This window comes from Narcine bancroftii, chromosome 4 (genome assembly GCF_036971445.1).
Source record: "Narcine bancroftii isolate sNarBan1 chromosome 4, sNarBan1.hap1, whole genome shotgun sequence".
In the NCBI taxonomy this organism is placed as follows: Eukaryota; Metazoa; Chordata; class Chondrichthyes; order Torpediniformes; family Narcinidae; genus Narcine; species Narcine bancroftii.
The window spans coordinates 275,833,293-275,855,752 of NC_091472.1; the positions used below are offsets into that span (position 1 = coordinate 275,833,293).

General features: G+C 40.9%; 1 protein-coding gene and 1 long non-coding RNA gene across 12 annotated transcripts in view; both read left to right on the forward strand.

The window, feature by feature from the left end:
- The window catches only part of LOC138761991 (low-density lipoprotein receptor-related protein 1-like), a 1,165,126-nt gene that overhangs the window by 39,144 nt on the left and 1,103,522 nt on the right, over nucleotides 1-22,460 (forward strand). The window contains exon 1 of one of the 11 annotated variants that reach the window (XM_069935094.1): nucleotides 17,987-18,192. The exons of the other annotated variants lie outside the window; for them this stretch is intronic. The gene's annotated coding sequence lies outside the window, so the exon portion shown is untranslated. Of the gene's footprint in view, nucleotides 1-17,986; nucleotides 18,193-22,460 lie in introns of those variants that run through there. 11 annotated transcript variants of the gene reach the window in all.
- On the forward strand, nucleotides 7,416-11,776 carry LOC138761997 (uncharacterized). Its single transcript, XR_011356697.1, has 2 exons — nucleotides 7,416-7,504; nucleotides 11,503-11,776. It is a non-coding gene; the product is annotated as an uncharacterized lncRNA (long non-coding RNA).

The window sequence follows — 22,460 nt, forward strand, 5'->3', positions numbered from 1 at the left end:
AGCTAATTATGAGTGATTTAGAAATTAGAGGGTTAAGGACGGAAAGGAGTACAAAATCAGTTTATTTGCAGATGATGTTTTAATATACCTGACAGAACCAGAGACTTCCTTATGCAAATTATATTTAAATTTGGAAGAATATGATAAGATGTCAGGTTATCAAGTAAATTGGGATAAAAATGAAGTTATGCCCCTTACAAGAGGAGATTATACGCTTTGCCAAAGAAATACTCAATTTAAATGGCCAAAAAGGCAATTAAATATTTAGGGATTGGCATAGATAATCTCATAGCCTTTACAAAAGTAATCATTTTTTAAATATTTGGTCACATAATGGGATTGAAAATGTAGAAGACTGTTACAAACAAGGTCAATTGATATCATTTCAACAATTAAGAGATAAAAATGGAATAACTCAGAATATACTTTTCTGCTGTCTCGAACTGAGAGGATACTTGTAGGAAAAATTAGGTCCACCAATGTATTTACTGGCTTGTAATGAGTTGGACGTTCTTATTAGGAGAGGTTATACTAAGAAATTTAATTCTGCAATGTATTTTTTACTATTAAAAGGGAGTTCATAAATCTAGACAGAAATGGGAGGAAGATTTAAACATTACAATTGATGAGAAAAGATGGGCAGATCTTTGTAAAGATAGAATGACTAGAGCGCCTTGGATGCCCCCCAAAGTTCCTCAACACGGTTATCCAACTGCACGAAAACCAACAAGGTCGGGTCAGATACAGCAATGAGCTCTCTGAACCCTTCTCCATTAACAATGGCGTGAAGCAAGGCTGCGTCCTCGCACCAACACTCTTTTCAATCTTCTTCAGCATGATACTGAACCAAGCCATGAAAGACCTCAACAATGTATACGCTGTTTACATCCGGTACCGCACGGGTGGCAGTCTCTTCAATCTGAGGCGACTGCAAGCTCACACCAAGACACAAGAGCAACTTGTACATGAACTACTCTTTGCAGACGATGCCGCTTTAGTTGCCCATTCAGAGCCAGCTCTTCAGCGCTTGACGTCCTGCTTTGCGGAAACTGCCAAAATGTTTGGCCTGGAAGTCAGCCTGAATAAAACTGAGGTCCTCCATCAGCCAGCTCCCCACCATGACTACCAGCACCCCCACAATTCCATCAGGCACACAAAACTCAAAACGGTCAACCAGTTTACCTATCTCGGCTGCACCATTTCATCGGATGCAAGGATCGACAACGAGATAGACAACAGACTCGCCAAGGCAAATAGCGCCTTTGGAAGACTACACAAAAGAGTCTGGAAAAACAATCAACTGAAAAACCTCACAAAGATTAGCGTATACAGAGCCGTTGTCATACCCACACTCCTGTTCGGCTCCGAATCATGGGTCCTCTACCGCCATCACCTACGGCTCCTAGAACGCTTCCACCAGCGTTGTCTCTGCTCCATCCTCAACATTCATTGGAGCGACTTCATCCCTAACATCGAAGTACTCGAGATGGCAGAAGTACTCGAGATGGCAGAGGCCGACAGCATCGAATCCACGCTGCTGAAGATCCAACTGCGCTGGGTAGGTCACGTCTCCAGAATGGAGGACCATCGCCTTCCCAAGGTCATGTTATATGGCGAGCTCTCCACTGGCCACCGTGACAGAGGTGCACCAAAGAAGAGGTACAAGGACTGCCTAAAGAAATCTCTTGGTGCCTGCCACATTGATCACCGCCAGTGGGCTGATATCGCCTCAAACCGTGCATCTTGGCGCCTCACAGTTCGGCGGGCAGCAACCTCCTTTGAAGTAGACCGCAGAGCCCACCTAACTGACAAAAAGACAAAGGAGGAAAAACCCAACCCCCAACCCCAACCAACCAATTTTCCCCTGCAACCACTGCAACCGTGTCTGCCTGTCCCGCATCGGACTTGTCAGCCACAAACGAGCCTGCAGCTGACGTGGACATTTACCCCTCCATAAATCTTCGTCAGCAAAGCCAAGGCAAAGAAGAACAGGTATACTTTAGTTCAATATAATTATTTACATCAACTATATTTAATGCTTCAGAAATTGCATAAAATGAAATCAGATTTATCAGTTTAATGTTTTAGATGTGGTGAAGAAATAGGAACTTTTTTACATTCTACTTGCTAATGTTCTAAAGTTAGAATGTTCTAGGTGGATTTAGGAAAATTTTTAGAACAGATTAATGGTTTATTTTCCACAAAATCCAGATTATTTTAATTGGGCAACATAGAAAGAACAAGACCTAAATTAAAACTATAATTTTATTAGGTGAAATTTATTAAAATAGCATTAGTGGTGGCAAGGAAGTGCATTGCAGTGATTTGGAAATCAAATGCACATTTAGGCATGAAAAGATGAAATATGGAAATTCAAATTTGTTTAACTTTGGAGAAAATTACATGCAATTAATAAAATAAATATTCTACATTCTTACAAATTTGGAGCCCATGTATCCAAAGTTTAGGGATGAATATGTAAAAATGTATTTCTGGCCTCTTAAGTGATTGAAGAAAACAGGGGAGATGTATAATTCTTACAGGGTTGTTTGGCTGGGAACGACAATGGATCCGATTTGCCAAATCGCCTGCTTCTATGCATAAACAATTAAAAACCCCTGTTATCTGGGATTCAAGCAACCAATAAACAAATCACAGAAAATAAATACATAAAACATAAAGAAGTTTAAAAGTGACAGCCTCAAGCAGTTAATATGTCAATCATACAACATGCAGCCTCAAGCAACCAGAAAATGTACATATCCAGATTCTATCAATCCCCATAGGTGCTGGATGCTCAGCAAAATAGCAAAGATAATCTTGTGAAATATTTGAAGACAATAAGACTGGTATTTGAAATGGGTTGGAATATTGTCTTCTTTGGTAACATTACAGTTAATATCTCATCTGCGTAATCTGGAACCTTCTTTCTTTGAAGGGAAAAGATGCTTGATAGATCATGGAAATATCCAAGCTTGATAAAATTGAATGCTAAACATTATAATTATGTTGAAAAGCAGCTGCAAACCTTGGGGGTAATGTCAGTTATTGTAATCTGAGGTGCTATTCTGTTGTGGGGAGAGTGATATTGTAGGTTAACATTAGATTGAGAGATATTAACATTTTATTCCACTTTCCTCAGACCTTGAGGGGAAATTCAATTTTTATTTTATTGCAGTATTATAGAAATCTTCATTCGAAAATGGAAACTGCCAGTAATTAACATTGCCTACTGGAATGTGGACAGTTCTCGACACATTGCAGAGCAGAAAGTCTTATATACTTATTCTCAGAGGAACAAGCATGTTCTATTTTTCTGTTCATTTCTTTACTTCATTGCAAATGGTAAAAGTCAAATATATAAAATGCTCCACCAATCACTTGGAACGCCAACTAAATAATATTTTCCTCACACCCAGCACCATTTACTCTTCCATTGCTACCACTGCAACCACTTTATGAGTTTTCAGGGAGGGCTCCGCTCCATCCACTGAGAAAAATCTGAACTTACTTTTTTATAGAGCAGCCTTAAAAATCTGCTACAACCTCACTTTTATGCGGATCAGTAGCTTGTTGCATCCTCGGGAACCACGTAGGTGAGGCAACTGTTGCCATGGCGCCACCCATCAACATGACGGCATAAATACGCAGCAACCAATGGCCATCTTCATCACCCATAATCCCCCATGCAGCTGAAACTGCTCTAGGAAAAGCAGAGTGGTTCCATCTGCATGGGGGATTATGGGTAATGAAGTCAGCCATTGATCATTCTCAGAGACCTGGACCACAGGAGAGGAAAAGTAGTGAACTAGCATACCCTCTCACCCACCCTCCCCGACTGCAGAGCTCTCTCTTGGAGATGGGGTAACTGGTGGGGGAGGGAGGGAAGCAACCCCCCAGCACGATTTAGGCTGGTTGGTTGGAGGGAGGGAGAGAGAGAGAGGGGAAGCAGATTCATAGTTCAATCACCACCATCCAGAGCAGGAGAGTAAAGTGCCTGCAGTCCCTGGGGATGTGTGCCACCTCTACCCTGTGTCCAGCACACCCTGTCTGTGTTCAGAGCACCACCTCTCCAGCATGTGAAACTGATAGGGTGCTCCTCCTCGAACTTGTTTTCCACTTCCTCCTTCAACCCCCGAATGCAAAGTTCTCTCTTGGGGTGGCTGGTGGGGGGGAGGCGAGAATATGGGGTGGGGGATCTTTAGAGACCAGGATCGTGACACAAAGTCAGCCCAAAACTGGCATCTCGCCATGCATCTCCGAGAGGAGGTGAACTCCCCAGTGTGCATGGGGTTGGGGGGGGGCGAGTGGGGGAGAACTAGCACAGGCATCCACGGGAGCAATGACCTCAGGAGAGGCTCATTAGACAAATGTCTGCTGGAATTACCCTGGGTTCTGCGTGACATATGCTGTTTAGTGGAGATTCATTAAACGGCTTTGTTAGGTCCTGGGTTGCAGGCTGACCCTGTAATTGAGATGTCACCAGCCCGTCCAGAGACAGCCGCTTGCAGCGGCTGCAGTGCTTATGAAGTGCATTGGAATGCTCTACTCCACCACTGGGACTACCCCTGGAAGAATCAGAGTCGGCATCTTGGAGCCGCTTCTGGAGCATTTATGAAGGTAGGTTTCAGCAACATGAGGGCCATTTATTTTTGCATAAAAAGGCCCAATGACAGATTTTCATTCCACCCTCTGATGCAGAAGTTGGTTGAATCAAGCTTGAACTCACCATCTTAACTTCATATTTGCATGCAATGTTGAGAAAATGCTGGGCATCCTGTCATATTATCTATGAATTGACAAACTAAATACTGCACAGCAGTTTATGTTATTTGTTTAGATTTTCCCAGCAATCCCGCTGAGTAGCACTTAGTCCCTAACTGAGATTTTCCATCTCACCCAATTGTTTTCCTATGGCCTTATCTTTTGTATATTGCCAATAACTGAGAAGATTTGGGTGAATTAACCTGGAGTGTCAAATTAAAGTAAAATCATTTAACTATACAGGAGAAGCCGAGTGTCACTTCTTAAATATTACTGATTTTGTGAACCATGAAGCAATACATTTGCAACTGTTGAGTTCCCCTACAGCTGATATCCAAGACTGAAATATGAAATTTCTGTGTAATATGCAAGTTAATTTTCATCTGTATCAATGACAAAGGTTAAAAGAAATTGTAAAAGAAGAAATGCCATGAATATTAACATTCGAAGTATTAGAACTTACCATAAGACCATAAAACATAGAAGCAGAAATATCTTATTCAGCCCATCGAGTAGGACCGATCCATATTCACACTCAGCTTCAGTCTTTGGCTTTCTCCCCATAATCTTTGATGCCTTGGCTAATGAAGAACCAATCTTTGCCTTAAATCCACCCAATGGCTTAGCTTCTACAACAGCCTGTGGCAACAAATTCCTTAACATCTTTACTTGGCGACAGAGATTTAGATAATGGGATTCACATAAATTGCTCTTTTTTGGATGTTATCATCAAAATAGCCTAATCTCCACCTTCTGTGTTGCATGATTCAAGGCTAGAACTCGCAATATGTTTTTTTTCTTAAAATAAAAAATGCTTGATATATGGACACAGCAGGAATCTTTTGGATGAGATGATAAAACTCAGTTGGAAAAGTGGAAAGCATGTCGAGAGAAAAATTTAATGCTATCTGAAACTCAGGCCTTAAATCTGAACAAAGCAAATTATGAACAAGGAAACAGTATGAGTTCACTCTTCATAGACCAGGAGTGCCAGTAAACAAGGAAAAGATGTTTAATGTTCCCAAAAATAAACCTTGAACTTGAAAATTAGAAAAAATATGTCAGAGTTCAGTAAAGCGAAACTCCAGCGAGTCGTCTCAGAGCCATCAAATACTCAAGAGAAAACCCTTTCATTCATGGGATTATTTTGTGAACCTTCTGTGATAGTACAGATCTATCACCAATGTACATAGTGTATATAGTTACTGTATCTAGACTGTGCTTACAGCGATTGGCTGAGAGCTAAGCCACGCCTATTGTCTGGGCCTTAAAGGGTTGTGTCCCGAGCCAGGTCGGATCATTCCGGACTGGTCGGCCACCTGTGAAGAGCTCCTGTCTTTTGCTAATAAAAGCCTTGGTTTGGATCAACAAGTCTTTGATTCTTTCGACAAGCTCTACACCTTCTCTGCACCCAGTCGAATGCCAACACATCCTTCCTTAGAAAAGGAACTATTCATGAGACTCAGTGCCTTAGAAACCCTAAACGTTGCATCTGCTTTCATGTTCCATCTGTTTCAAACTGAATGTCAGCACTGCATATGCCTTCGTTACTTGCCACTGGCTCTATCTGCAAGTTAACCTTTAGCAAATCTTGCACAAGGACTCCCACATCCCTCGACATCTCTGATTTCTGAACTTACTGTCCATTTGGAAAAGACTCCATACCTTTATTCCCTCCACTAAACCACACGATCATACACTGTATTCCATTTGCTATTTCCAATCTCCTCACATGTCTGTCCTTCTGCAGAGTTAGTGTTTTGTCAACACTACCTGTCCCTCCTCCGATCTTTGTAACACTATCGGTGAGACATCGAGCAGGCCAATGATGTCATGGGACGGGACTTCCTCATCTTGGAGAGAGAGGCTCAGGACGAGCAGGGAAAAGCCTGCGTATGTCGATATTCGCTAAGTGAATGGTAAAATAAAACAAGCTAAGAGTACGAGTCCAGGCTCAAGGTCATTTTTATAATGAGCGTGTCTGAATCCAACATGACATGCTGTCAGAAGTGAAGCTTTGAGCCACAGAGAGAAGGACAGGCATTGAAAGGATAAAAGTGAAAAAAGTGAGCTAAGATGGAGGACGGCTTGAACTTGTACAGGCAACACAAATGGCAGTTGTGGTTCCTCCAATGGCGACATTCACAATAAAACCTCCAGAATCCTTCGACATCTCAAAGCCACAGGAGTGGCAGAAGTGGATAAGAAGATTTGAGCACTTCAGACTGGCAAGTAATTTTAATAATTTCTCTGAAGCTAGGCAGGTGAATATGCTGGTATACTGCATGGGGGATGAGGCTGATGACGTGATACGAAGCCTGGACTTAACAGGCGTACAGAGGCAGCAGTACAATGAGTGCGGGGAGGGTTGGATTATTATTTTGTGCCTATGGAAAACTTAATTTACGAATGGGTGAAATTTACCAAAAGAATGCAGCACCCTGCAGAAACAGTAGACACGTTAATTACTGCCTTGTACGCACTGGCAGAGAACTGCGAATATAGCGATCTACATGACAAACTTTTATGCTACAGACTAGTAATGGGTCTTAGAGATTCGTCACTATCAGAGAGGATGCAACTCAACAAAGACCTCACCTCATGAAAGCAGTCACAATGGCTAGACAGTCAGAGGTGATAAAGCAGCAGCAAAACAACTTACAAGAAATATGTGCAAGCAAACCAGCAGTAGACGCAGGGCAACTTAAGTGAAGAAGACAGCAAAAGTTTAAAGGCAAAGGTAAGATGACAGGACAGCAAAATGTTAAAAATAATGATGCAGAGCAAAGTAGAGGGCAAGACATGCCCCAGGGGCAGAAAAATACTGTTCCACCCAGCATTTCAATGCCCAGCCAGGAGTGCAGAATGCCACAACTATGGCAAATGAGGACATTACTGAAAAGTCTGTAGGCCAACCTGCATGCTGAATGAGGTAGCGGAGGATGTGGTCAGATAGTTTCTCAGAGAAATAACATCAAGCGAGGATCCCTGGATGGCCGAGGTTAGCGTAGGAGGCAGCAAAGTGACCTTCCAAATCGACATGGGTTGATGTTACAGGCATTCCCGAGCAGGTGTTTAAAATAATTATATCCGGAGCTGGCAAGCAAGGAGAAATACCGAAGCTACTCTACAGTCCAGGGGAGTGAAATTCTTGGTCCTGGGATCAGCAAAATAAACACTCTCGTACAGAGAGAGGAGCACCACAAAAGAAGTGTATATGGTGAGAGACTTACAAGCAGTGCTGTTGAGCAGACCGGCTTCAGTGAGACTCCAGCTAGTGGCCAGATTGGACACCATAGACCAGGCAATGGTCTGGAAGGCATACCCCAAACTTGGTGATGGAGTCGGGCTAATACAGAAGCCATATTTCATTAAACGCATGTCTGATGTGAAATCATTTTCATTGAAAGTTCCTTGAAGGGTTCCATTGCCACTCATGGGCAGAATGAAGAGAGAGCTTGAAAGAATGGAGAAGCTTGGAGTTATCAGCTGCATAGAGGAGCCTACAGAATGGTGTTGCGCTTGGTAGTAGCACCAAAAAAGAATAAAGAGGATGTTCTCATTTGTGTGGACTCGACACCCTTGAATAGATCAGTGTGCAGAGAAAAGTTGACACTTCCTTTGCTGGATCAAACCCTTGGCATGTTCACTGGTGCACAATATTTTACCAAGTTAGATGCAAACATGGGATTTTGGCAAATTCCTTTGTGCAAAGAATCAGCTCTCTACATGCTATTTGAATGTTACTATTTGAACTGCTTACCCTTTGGTATCTCCTGAACACTTTCAGAACAGAATGGTGACCAAGGTTACTGCAGGTCTGGAAGGAGTTGTCTGCCACACGGACAATAACCTCATTTGGGGAATATCACAACACAAGGGTCCATGCAGTCCTAGAATGAGCAGAAAGAGCAGGGGTCACTCTCAACATGTGAGCTTGGAAGGAGGCAGGTGAAATTTCTGGGGTACATAATCTCAGCAGAGAGCCTGAGACCAGACGCAGACAAGACAAGAACTGTGCAGGACATGAAGGAGCGGACAAACATTAGTGAGCTCAGAAGTTTCTTCGGTATGGTGAACCAACTAGGGAAGTTCACACCAAACCTGGCTGAAAAGGACAAACACTTAGAGATCTGTTGTCCAAGAAAAAACAGTGGAACTGGGGACATGAGCAACAGAGGACATCTAGTAACCTCAAGCAAGTGCTATCATCCACGCCGGTTCTTTAGTTGTATGATCCAAATAGGCAACTGAGAATATCAGCTGATGCTTCATCATATGGATTGGGAGCAGTACTACTACAGAAGGATGGAGACAATTGGTCACCAGAAGCTTATGTTTCCAGATCGCTAACAGAAACAGACCAACAGTACACACAGCTGGAAAAAAGGCATTGGCACTGACATGGGCTTGCAAGAGATTCAACAATTTTATTTTGGGACTACAGTTCCATTTGGAGATGGACCACAAACCACTTGTGAGTCTGCTAGGTGGGCAAGCACTGGATTCGCTGCCGCCATGGATACAGATGTTCAGGATGAGGTTGATAAGATACTCGTACACAATCTCACACACACCTGGGAAGAACCTTATAACTGCGGATGCACTCTCTCACTCTCTACTACAAGGCAGAACCACGAGTCCTGACAAAGACCTCATAAAGGACACCAATATTTACGTTGAGATGATGAGGGTAAACCTCCCAACGATCGACAGAGACCTGACAGAGCTTCAAGAGCATCAATGAGTTGACAGTGTGTGCGCACAGGTCATGAAATACAGTGTTGGAGGCTGGCCAGACAGAAACCAGTTACAAAGACCAGTCAAACATTACTGGCAAGAGTGGGCCATTCTGAGTGTGCACAATGGACTACTCCTGCATGTTACGAGATTAGTTATTCCAATTAACATGCGGAACAAGGTACTCAAGAAAATACACGAGGGGCAACAGAGGGTTGTAAAGTGCCGGGAAAGTGGCAATCAAACAATGTGGTGGCCAGATATGAGTAATCAAATAAGCAAGATTGTCTTGAGGTACAGAGAGTGCATTCAGGGAAGGACAAACATAAGAGAACCACTGATGCCAAGTAAATTCCCTGACAGGCCACGACAAAAACTTGGCGTAAAGTTACTCATTCTTGGAGAGAACTATATCTCGAGATTCATAGAACTAGTACAACTCAGACCAACACGAACTATCGATGTAATTGTTCATTTAAAATCAACATTTGCATTCCAGAGACGTTAGTAAGTGACAACGGTCCACAATTCTTTGGACAAAACTTGAAAGCTTTTGCAGCAGATTCAAGCATATGACCAGTACCCCTAAGTATCCACAAAGCAATGGTGAGGCAGAGCGAGCAGTAAAAACAGTGAAGAACCTGCTCAAGAAACCAAAAGGCCCTTACCGTGCACTATTGGCGTACAGAACCACACCACTGAGCAATGGCTACAGTCCAGCCCAGTTGGTCATGGGATGTCACCTTCACACAGTTCTACCAACCCTTCCAGAGAAGTTGCAGACTGAACTCCCAGACCTGCTACAACTCCAGAATGAGGAGAGTGAGAAGAGGTGTAAGAATCCAAAGTTGTATAACAAGAGACACGGAACGAATGACCTGGAAATCTGACACCAAGAGATGAGGTTTGGATCTCTTGATGCAAGACAGCAAGGTACAGTAACTTCTCTGCATGGTTATACATGGTTAGCGGACCACAAGGGACTCTGAGACAGAATCACCAATATTTCATTCCCATACCAGATTCTCCAGGTAAAAAGCAACAAGAGCACGGGCCGGAAATGGGTACTCCTGTAGGCAGGTCCAGAGACTCTGTCAACTGAAACACAGAGTTTGCCTGGCATAATAAGAATAAGGTCAGGAGAAGAAGTAAAGAGACCACAAAGATTGAATCTGTAGAGACTGTAAAACATCCAGAGTCAAGAAAGACGTGTGTATTGTAAATGTTGTGTGCGTTTTTGTATCAGAATGCATAAAGGTAACTGTAGTGGGCAAAGCCACGGGAAAGGGGGCTTTGAATGCAAAGTAAGGGGGTTGTGGTGTAACACAATTGGTGGGACATCAAGCAGGCCAATGATGTCACCGGGTGGGACTTCTGCATTTTGGGGAGAGGAGCTCAGGACTACCAGGGAAAAGGCTGCACATGTAAATATTCACTGAGTGTATGGTAAAATGAAACAAGCTATGAACACAACTCCAGACTCAAGGTCATTTTTATAACCAGTGTGTCTGAACCCAACATGACAATAACATCCACAAACCTGGCCACAAAACCATCCACTTCATCATCCAAATTCCTGACATATAACTTGAAAATAGCTGGTCACTGAGCCCTTGGAACACCACTGGTCACTGACAGCCAACCAGATATGGTCCCTTTTATCCCTCTGCCTCCTGCCAGTCAAGGATATTCAATCAATTCTAATATATTTTTGGTAATCCCATGGGCTCTTAACTTGCTTAGAAGCCTCATGCAGCATCTTGACAAGTCCAAGTAAACCACATCTACAGATTCTCCTTTATTTTTTTATTCCTATTATCTCCTCAAAAAATTTCAATAGATTTTTGAAGTACAATTTTTCCCTTGTGGAAACCATCTCCTTATTTTATTGTGTGTATCCAAGTGCCCCAAAACCTCATATTTGATAATAGATTCTCATACCTTGCTAACCACTGACTGTCATATAATTTCCTGTCTTTTCTCTCCTTCCATTCTTAGAGTAAAGTGTCATTTGCAACTATCAAGTCTTCCAGAAACTCTCTGGAATCCTGCGCTTCTTGAAAGATCACTACAAAATCCTTCATAGTCTCCTCAGCTTCCACTTAAGAACTCTGGTGTGTGGTTGATCTGGTTCAACACTTTCAGATTTTTTAGTAGATATTGATAGATATTTAAATTGTAAAAGAATGAAGACAAATAGTGTTATTGCAGGAAATTGGTGCTCTCTTAGAAATTTGTTCTTGTTTTTATTAAATGGCAGAACAAGGCTGAATGGCTGGTTCTCTTTCTTGTATTTATTTTTAATTTCAAAAAGAAATGAGTCACAATTAAAGTATATACTGAGGAAAATATAGGACAAAGCTTCATTATTTATTTTTGTGTCATATACTTTATCCATTCTTTTTGTAATTTAGTCCATACATTCAGGATCTTTACAAAGTATGATGAGCACTTTTCTTCATACAGAGCAGCATTGCCACATAAGTGGTCCCCTGGGGCAATACACCCTCGTGTTGTTTGAGGGGATTCACCACTGGTTTTGATCCTTCAAGTTTCAATAGCAGATGTAACCTCGACTGTTGGCCTTCCCCACAAGGCATTTGTGTTGGCTGCAGCAAGCTTCACTTCATCCCTCAGCACATACTCTTGCAGCCTGGAATATGCTTGTCAGCAATGTTCCTTCACTGACTTCTCACTACACTGGAACACCAATAAGTTTTGGGCAGGCCCAAAAGCATCTTTCATCAAGTTGATGATCTTCCAGTTGCACTGTCTGTCTCTGTGTGCATCCCTGGGAATGATCCAAACATCAGAGTCTTCTGTTATGCAGGTGCTTGAGATCTGCCTGGGAGAGTTCCTCTTACTGCCAGCCAAGTGAAGTTGGTGCTTGTTGGTCAGTTCTGGCAATGAGAAATTCTGCCAGACTACCTGAACAGTCTGCTTGGGGAACTAACCCACAGTATCCATCAAGTCCTTATCTCTCAGTATCTGCTGCTCATTCGTTGGTGGCCACTGTCGGATTGGATTGTAGCTTTTCTATTCCTTATGTTCTTCTTGCATGTTCAATGTTGCTAATGCTCTCAGCTGCAGCGACATTACAGAATCTTGAAGGATTCCTATTTGCAGCAAAGAATAACTGTTAAAACCTGCCATTGACCTTCCTTTGAGATGCAATAGGTCTCTGATATTTTGAGCAAACTGTTATATCTCAGTTGATAGCCTCTTGCACTCTGTAGGTAAAAGTCTTCATTAGTGACACATGCTATCCCCTGTGGTGAACAAATGAAAGCCATGGTGTAAAAATCAATTCTAGTCACACATAACTCAATTGCCAACTGTCACGTCTGAGTGGTTAAAATCTGCAGCTGCATAATAAATGGCAATTAGCGATTGCAAAAATGCCATCCCAGGAGCAAGTAGGTGAAGCTGAGCTGCAATTTGTCGGTCTTTGTGGAAAGCAAGGCACAGAATAAGGTCACATGGGGTCCATCTATCAATTGTATTTAAAGCACATGTACTAATCATTGTCAAACAAGTTCTCTGATACTAGTACTGGATTTTATTAGTCATGGGCTTTCAGGTCTCCAAAGGAATAAAGTTAGGCTTCAAAGATGCTGTAGGATGGAAGTATGTGTCTGCTTTTCCTCACGATGTAATATTTGATGAGATAAAATACTGGAAGATTTGTAAATGTGGAGATAAAGTTAGACTTTTTGAACATTTTCTGATGTGATATGTATGGGGAAGGGATGGAAATAGATGAATTCATTACAATCCACCTATTCCATGGTGCAACTGGAACCATAAGACTCAGTAAACAAGTTCCAGGTTTATTCCAACCGTTCTAGTTTAAAACTGTTGATGGTTAAAATTTCCCACTGGATTATTCAAGTATGTGTGTGTAATGTGAATGTGAAAGTGTAATTTCCCTTGTCACTATTTTAATTCAAGGTGTGAACATGTTTTTATCTGTTGATATTGGTGTCATCATTGCTATATTTAAGCTGCTCAAGATCTTGAAATTTTTACATTTATAACTACATATTATTTGTCAGCCATTTGAGATTTTGAAGGTAATAAAAAAATAGAATTAATTTATATTCTTTTGTTGAGTATTATTAATAGTAGACTGATTTGTAGCAATGGTAACAGCCCCTTTCGGCCCACGAACCCATGCCCCAAATATACCTATTAACGTACAATCCCTGTACATTTTAAAGGGTGGAAGGAAACCAGAGAACCTGAAGGAAATCTGGAGTTTTTGCTGATCATGTGCTCCAGTTGATGTGAGTTTTCTATTGCAAACTATTTATCAAACTTCCCATTGCCAACTTTCCAGAATATAGATATCGTCCAAAATATTAATGACTGGCAATATCTGCGAAGTGCTCAAAACTTCTCAGATAATAATTTCCATTTGTGAATGAAGCTTGCATTTACTTTCTAGTTGATGAGAAGGCTTAGGGGATGAATGCTGCTGTATTGACTTTTGCCTTTGCTCTGTTGGTGTAATTATATTCAAATGGGAATATTGAATTCAAGTAATGTCAAATTATAATGGGAATATAGTCATTGAAGTGGTGCTCTTTGCTACTCCCTTTTATACTCTCTTCTCTGGAAGTTGAGTTCAGAAGTCAATGAGGCACTGAACAAATCATAAATATTATTCTTCTCAAGACTGAAGAACCCAATTCTGACAATTCTCAGCAAAATCCAAGTTACTTGGTCTGACTGAACAGCTGAAATTAATTTACAATTAAGTTTTTGCCTACAAACAGCAAGAGCCACAGAGGTTGTATCCATCAATTGGATATTATAGTTGATCTCACAAATACGTTCTCATGATATTGTGCTGTTACCTGTGCCTTGAAAACAAATTAGAGAATATTTATCAAATCATAGCTATCTGACTCCTGAACTACAAAATGGAACAGTTTTCTATTGTGTTCAGAGCCACTGTGATGTTTCAATTATTCTTGTAATAAGTAAAATTAGTTGCCATTTTCTCAACCGAACAATAACCACACAAAAAAAAACAAGACATGGCTCTATTTTAATAGCAGCAGTTAGAAGGTTCAGAGTTGGGTTCCCTAATAAGCAATGTAAAATTTAGGCTGGTAGCTCAGAATAATGCTGAAGGGATATTCCATGTTGAGGGTGTCCGATTGTATGAAATAGTAAACGAAAGCTAAGTCTGCATTTGTATACATGCAGGTAATCCATTATTTTGAAGAGGACCAAATGAGCTATTTGTGTTGTTTTGGTCAATGTTGATCTCTTCTGCAGATTACTATAAACAACCTATTGATTATCATCACTGTTCATTAGAGCAGATGCATGCAACCTTCTTAACCTCATTACAACAATAAATGCTGCCCAAGAGCATTTCTTTATGTGAAAATATTTTGGGACATCCTGAGAAGAACACAAAAGCCCCAATACAAATCCCAAGTTCTTTTTGTAATGGTAAGTACTCCAAAATTGTCACCCAAAGGCAGCTCACCAAATATGTTCTGTAAAGCTTTGGGGAGCTTGTGTTGGACTGGATCACATTGGCTCTGTAGACTCACTGCAGAGAACATTCGTCATACATGATCACTTATTTTGACATTTGTAAGGAATTGCTGAGTGTATGGAGAACATTAGAGATTTGAGCAAGAATAATGAATGAAAAAGAGTAGAAAAGTCAAGGAAACAGCATAAAGAACCAGCTTTGATTTAACAGATGAAAGCAGATTAACATGCATATTTTTTTGAAATCTAGACTGAATTTTTTAAAAATTCCATGGAAATTGAGAAATGTGGAAGATCACGATCTTCCTTAATGGCAGAACAGACCTAAAGACCTTTCTGACCTTATTTTTACACACCGCAATGAATAATTAAAAGCCCGGCAGAGATAGCGCCAATATTGTCAATGTTTGAGAGGTCCTGTCACAGAGCACTAACACTCTGCAGTATGCCAACTCTCACCAATGCAAAACTTAAATGCTAATAATGCCTTTTAGTTCTTCAGCATAAGACACATCAAAGTACTCGAGCTGGCAGAATCCGCAAGCATCGAATCCATGCTGCTGAAGACCCAACTGCGCTGGGTGGGTCACATCTCCAGAATGGAGGACCATCACCTTCCCAAGATCGTGTTATATGGTGAGCTCTCCACTGGCCACTGAGACAGAGGTGCACCAAAGAAGAGGTACAAGGACTGCTTAAAGAAATCTCTTGGTGCCTGCCACATTGACCACCGCCAGTGGGCTGATATCACCTCCAACCGTGCATCTTGGCGCCTCACAGTTCGGCGGGCAGCAACCTCCTTTGAAGAAGACCGCAGAGCCCACCTCACTGACAAAAGACAAAGGAGGAAAAACCCAACACCCAACCCCAACCAACCAATTTTCCTTTGCAACCACTGCAACCGTGCCTGCCTGTCCCGCATCGGACTTGTCAGTCACCAACGAGCCTGCAGCAGATGTGGACATACCCCTCCATAAATCTTTGTCCGCGAAGCCAAGCCAAAGAAAGAGAAGAGAAAGAAAGAAAAGATAAGGCACAAACATTTCAGATAAAGTATTCTTTGTTTCAAAACAGCAGCCAATATATCATCTCCAGCAATGGAATTGACCACTTAACTTACCTTCAATACCATTGCATTCAAGGTACCTTGATGAAGGGCTCAAACCCGAAACATTGGTTATGTGTCATTATCTTTGCTGTATAAAGTACATTGTTTGACCTGCTGAGCTTCCATACTATTACAAGATTTGCAGGAGAAGGAGAATAGTAAACATTTTATCAGGAGCACCTTAGTTGATTTAGAACATGAGGTCACTGACCAACCGAAACATTATTTTTTCCCATGTCACAGATGACTGTTTTAATGAGTGAAACCTGAAAATGTGCAGATACTGTGATTATAGTAAAAACACACAAAAAATGCTAGATTAATTCAGCCAGTCAGTGTCCATAGGAGCCAAAGGTATATTGCCAATGTTTTGGGTTTTAATGACCATCCTGTCTTGTCCTGTTATTGATGTGAATACGTGAAGTACATTTTGCAATGTTTAATTAGAATTTTGTATTTAATCAACCTTGACTTAGTTTCATAAAATTGTCATCAAAGACAATCAATAAGAATGAGAGCTAATTATAAGGAATGACATTCTTCTCTCAGAAGGAAGGCTCTGAATATGAGCGGATTTATCACTAAAATAGCTGGAGATGCTTTGAAACATTTCAAATCTCTGATAATCCAAAACCAATCAATTGATGGTTACCAAAATAATCCCTTAATTCAAGGCAGTTGAAAGAATTATCACATGGTCCATCAGCAAAAATAACTGTGTTAATTTATTTTAAATGATGTTGAGGGAGATTTATGTTTTAAAGAAACTAGAAAAGAACACATGACTGTGTTTGCTCCAATACTTTTTTTTTCCCCCTGAGGTCACCATGTAATGCATATTTCTCACTGATAGTGTCACACTTCAGTTCATTGTTACTTCCCCAGATATGGCACAAAATTGGTACAATGAAGCATTGATTCTCTCAGGAGAATCCTGTCCTTTAATATAATGGAATACCATGTAGAATTATTATGCTGACCAATTCTTTACAATATACTACAGTGGAATTTATCCTTCTCATTCTATCCTTACTCATTGCCATTGAAGGTCATTGGGACTGACTTGCTTCGTGTTTGCCCCATAGGAATGCATAACCTCTGTATGCCACATATGCAAGGATAGAGTATCAAAATCTTTCAGTCGATCTCTGAGGTTGTGTTTGAAATGATGTGCTCAGGTGATCTATTCAGATGACCCCAGGGAGTCTTGATGTGTTCCCGGTGAGGTTAGTCATGAATGCTTATGCTGAGACCCATTTTTGATGAAAGGTGCTGATACAAAAGATTGTCTCTGCATGAAGACAGTAGGAGATCATAAAGGTTCATTTATGAAATTTAGATTCAGCTTGGCCTATTCAAGTGCACTTCAGGCATTCATTGGCACCTTTTCCAGTACCCAGGCAAACCAAGACGATTCACCCCTTTTCATTTTGGACAGAATTCTCATGGTTATTGCTTGTTGTGTTTCAGCAAAATATACTTGTGAAGATGTATTGACATTATATTAGTCAAATACTGAGTTGCTTATGGGAATTGACTTATAACAAGACTACAATAAACATTTTACAGCAAACTTTATTTCCTCAGATACATGATAAAAATAATGGAATCTTCCTCCAGAAAAAAAATCAGAGAATGATCAGTTACATATTCATTTAGTGAAATTAATTCTGATTATTTATAGTCATCTTGTCTCCAGCCATAATTGAGGGGTGAATTAGCCCTCAATTATTCTGGTCAAGGCAGTGATGTCACAATATTTAGCCTGATGTGTAATGTTAAAGTAAATAAATAAAGTGACTGATAAATAAAACCAATGCTTAAGTTATAATGGTCAATATATCACATGAACATCTCATATAGATGTCTTGTGCTAATTCAAATAACATTGATTAATTTGTAGAGGCTGAAATGATATAATTTCTGTATTAGCAAATTTACATTGCTGCTTGTTTAGAATTTTTAGCAATTCTTTGAAGGCCATAGAGTATCTTGGTTTTGAGAATGTGAGGGGCAGGGGTCAGTCAGTTTGTCGCTGTGGATCAAGCAAGAAGTCTTGTTTGATGGTCGGTAAGAATATGTTTCAATAATGTTTGATGACCTCAACCTCAAGTTACAGTATTTCAAATATCTCAAACTACCTTAACTATTTCAAGTTATTAACCATGTTTCTACAAATGAAGAAATCATATTCTATCAAAGATAAAATGCAACACAGTTCAAAATTGTATTTACATTGCATTTAATTATAGGGTTTTGTTATGGAACAGAGAACAAGATGACCAAATAATCTAAGTTAAACATACTAACATTCAGAAGAGAATAGTTCTCTACATAATTCAACAACCAAAGTACATTTGATTCTCAAAGGGACAGTCACAGCATTATTATTTGATGTCGATTGTTTCAGAAGTGGGATTGAATGCAATATTTGCATTATGTATTACTTATTGCAAAGGGCTTTTCACTGTTTTCTTTTTAAAAAAATATCTTTATTGAGTTTAATAAAAAAAACCACATGTTGATCCAATATATAGATTGAAATATAGGAAAATACAGACCAATTCTCAAATAATACTTCAATCTTGTATTGTGTAAATAGTGTGTATTCTAAAACCCCTTTTACAAAATATCTCAAAGTAGCAAGTAAGATTGGATAAAGTTTAGATTGTAATAATGGAGTGTTGAAATTTGTCTAAACTATTGTTCTGTACTTTATCTTGTGAACATTAAGCTTTGCATGTAGAGAGAGTAGAGAGAATCAGAGTTTTTATACAGTTTGTTTGGAAAGTTAAAAGAAGATTTATTGTTATTGCATTACAACTAAATTCAACGATTTAAGAGATGATGTGTTTTGATTTCTGCTCTGTTGGTGGAAGTGCTGCGATACATCGACAGTCAGAAATGGGAAAACAGAGCTGGTGAAAAGTTGAATGCTGCCACAAATAATGTGTTTAAGTTTTAGTTTGGGTATTTAGTTTTCAGTCAAATGTTACTAAATTTGGCAATGGCTGAATTCCAATGTGTTTTGTGATTCTCGACAGACGTTTCATTGTATGCTCACCCATCTGGGTTGCAAGGGCAGAGGGAGGCATGACAGAAGAAAGGTTTAGATGTTCACCAGTTAGTGGTTGGAAAGTGACAGGAATTGAAATGAGTTTGGAGTCTGTGATCTAAAATTGGTAGGAGAATCATAAATTGCAAACCAGAGGTTGAGATTGTATTCCTGGTTACCCTTTGGTTGTTGCAGGGAACTTTAACATCAGAAGCAGTCCAGAAGATTTGTAAACTGACTCACTCTGTGCAGTGAACTGGGATTCACTCGTAGTGTGTTGCGCTGATGACTGGCTCTTCCCACATCTGCTCACTTATAATCCTGGTTTCCCACTTTAACCCAGAACCCTTCTGAAGATTACTGTAAGACCCTAACCTCAGTAAAAGGCTAATAAATGTTCTCCCTCCAGCCATGAAGCTTTTATTCACACTAAAATTTTATGAGCTTATTCCATCAACGACGGAAGCGCTACTCAAGCCAGGGATGCTGCTGATAGACCCTCTGTACCGCGATGCACACACTGGCTAGACTACTTCCAGGCCTACCTGAACGTGTCCATCCACACTGATGAACTCAGGAGGTCCATATTCGTTTTGAGGGTAGGAACAAAAGGGTATGCTGTCATCAGGGACTGCACTACATATAACGCTGCCATCGAGGCTTTGAAGGCTCAATTCCTGAAGTCACAAAAGAAGGTCTTAGTGAGGCACCGACTCGCTCTAACATCAATGACTACCTGATGAATCTGTGGACACTTGCCAAGAAGTGGCTAGGGGCCGTGTTCATGAAGAAGAACAGATCCAGGACACACTAGTCATGGGGGTCCACTCGAAGTACATGGGGCAGTGACTACTCGAGTTGGGTACAAAGGACCTGGCTAGCCATGTTAAAACTGGGCAAATCGTTGGAACAGGCCAAGCTTGAGAATGACGACCTTGAAGCCAGTGAGCTCGCTCACCCAGGTGACCTCTTCCAAGGACTGGCTGATTCCGCTACCCCAGCACTAATGTCTACCGCTTCCTATACTAGGGAGTTGTTTTTCTGTGGCAAGAGCCAGCATCCCCAATTTTGTTGCCTGGCAAAAGACTCGGTGTGTTCCAGCTTTGGAAAGAAAGGGTATTGAGGATGGTTCGCCGTGCGAGGGGAAGTCCGAGGCCTGTACTGCTCTCAAATCCGATTCCAGCCCCAAGCCGTCTGACCCAAATTCACCCAAGCATACTTGCTGCACTACACACGGAGGGTGGCAATGGCAGTGAGGAAACAGTGCAAAAAGGCTCGGCATCCAACTTGCCATTACCCAAATTCAAACTTGTTGCTATCATTATCAGAGCAGGAAGGAGGGTGGCCATCTTGCTGCATAACAAGGTTGGTGCCAATTTACCCATGCAGGGCAACCCAGGACAGTGGGGGCCCCTCGAGTGAGGAGTATGGAGTCTCTGGCATCCTATCCTCGATGGTCCGAGATCAGGACATACCTCACCAGCTCAGCAACTGCATAGTGACTGTGAAGGTAAATGGACATTCAACTAAATGCCTAATCGACACAGGCTCTACTGAAAGCTTCATAGACTCATGGACTGTGCAAAAATACAACCTAAAGATGTATCCTTCCAATTATCGCAAATTTCTTGCATCTCATTCTCATTCTACGCATATTCAGCAACATTGTACAGTACATCTGTCATTTGAAGGGGGGAAAATTCTGTAAATTTCACCTGTTTGTACTTGATGAATTGTGTGCTCCGGTGTTGTTGGGTCTGGACTTCCTGTGTCACCTTAAATACGTGATCTTGGAGTATTCTGCTCCCCTCTCCCCTGTAACAGTTCAGAACGGAGGCCCCCAAAATCAGAACCCACATGCAGCCTCTCCACACCAATATAAACTCCTCACATCTATTCCTGAATCTGTCCTCGGACTACAAACCTATTGCTCCCAAGAGCAGGAGGTTCAGCACAGCAGACTGAGATTTTATAAAGTCTGAGACATAACGTCTGCTCGACGAAAGTATCATTGAACCTAGCACCAGCCCGTGGCTACATGGTGGATAATGACATCTTTGGCTCTGATCCCAATAGGATGTTCCCCCTATTAGAGCTCCCTGTTCCCAGGACTACAAAGGCTTTGAGGTGATGCTTGGGGTTTTTCTCATATTACACCCAGTGGATCACTCAATATACTGATAAGATTTGCCCTCTTTTAAAAGCCATTAATTTTCCCCTCTTGGCTGAAGCCCAAACGGCTTTTAACTACTTTCTGAATCACATTGCAAAAGCCACCATGAATGAGAATGTACCTTTCCAAATGGAAAGCAGCGCTTCAAACGTAGCCCTGGCTGCTACCCTCAACCAGGCAGGCAGGCCGGTTGCATTTTTTTTCTCAGACATTACAAGGCTTGGCTTCTTTGTTTCTGAACTAACTAGCTATCGCTTCAACTGTGCCATTCTTCTATGTTATTTTATGACTGAAGCAAGCATGATTAATTCTTAATAGGTGGAGCCTCCTGTCCAGTCAATAATTCACCTGTGGGCCACAGGCAAGCCTCAGAAATGTGTTGACCACAACCATTTTGAACACCTACTTCCTTTTGAAGGATTTATACTGATTTGACTGCAACAGATAGATTGTTCCTTTCTCCTTTATCTCTCAGAAAAGTAACTAAAATATTGCTTCTTTGATGTCAGAGCAATAAGTTCAACGATAAATTGTAATGAAGTCTTCATCAGTCCTACACTCTGTGAAACTGTGACTTTGTTTTAATTCCTGTTATGCTTAAATCTATTTAAACATTTTTACATTGCCCCTAAACTTTAGGGTTATGACATGTATAGTCCCAAATTTTAGATGGTTACCAGTAGATGAGTGAATTAAATGCTTGGTGGCAGGGACAATTATCAACAGGAATTAAAGGAGTAAATTAAAGAGGAAGGAAGGGGGATCATGAATCAAAGTGAAATTTGATGATGTGGAGAAAGAGGGTTGGGAATAGGTGGAGATGAGCCTTTTTTCAGTGGAAGCAAGGAAACAAAAAATGTTTACTTAGGCTTAGGTGGGATCCAAGCATAAAATTTCGCACTGATGGGATCTGCTCTGATTGGAAACTTTCAGTTGATGTAATTGATATATGTGAGGTGGGGAACAGTAATGAAGCTGGGACATCAACCATGAATGGCTGGGTCTCAGGGACTATTGAAGACTTTGCAATTCGTCTGTTATTCCTTTAAAGTGATGATGAAGGCATGTGAAACACTGGCCTAAATTAGTCAGGATATTGAATGCAT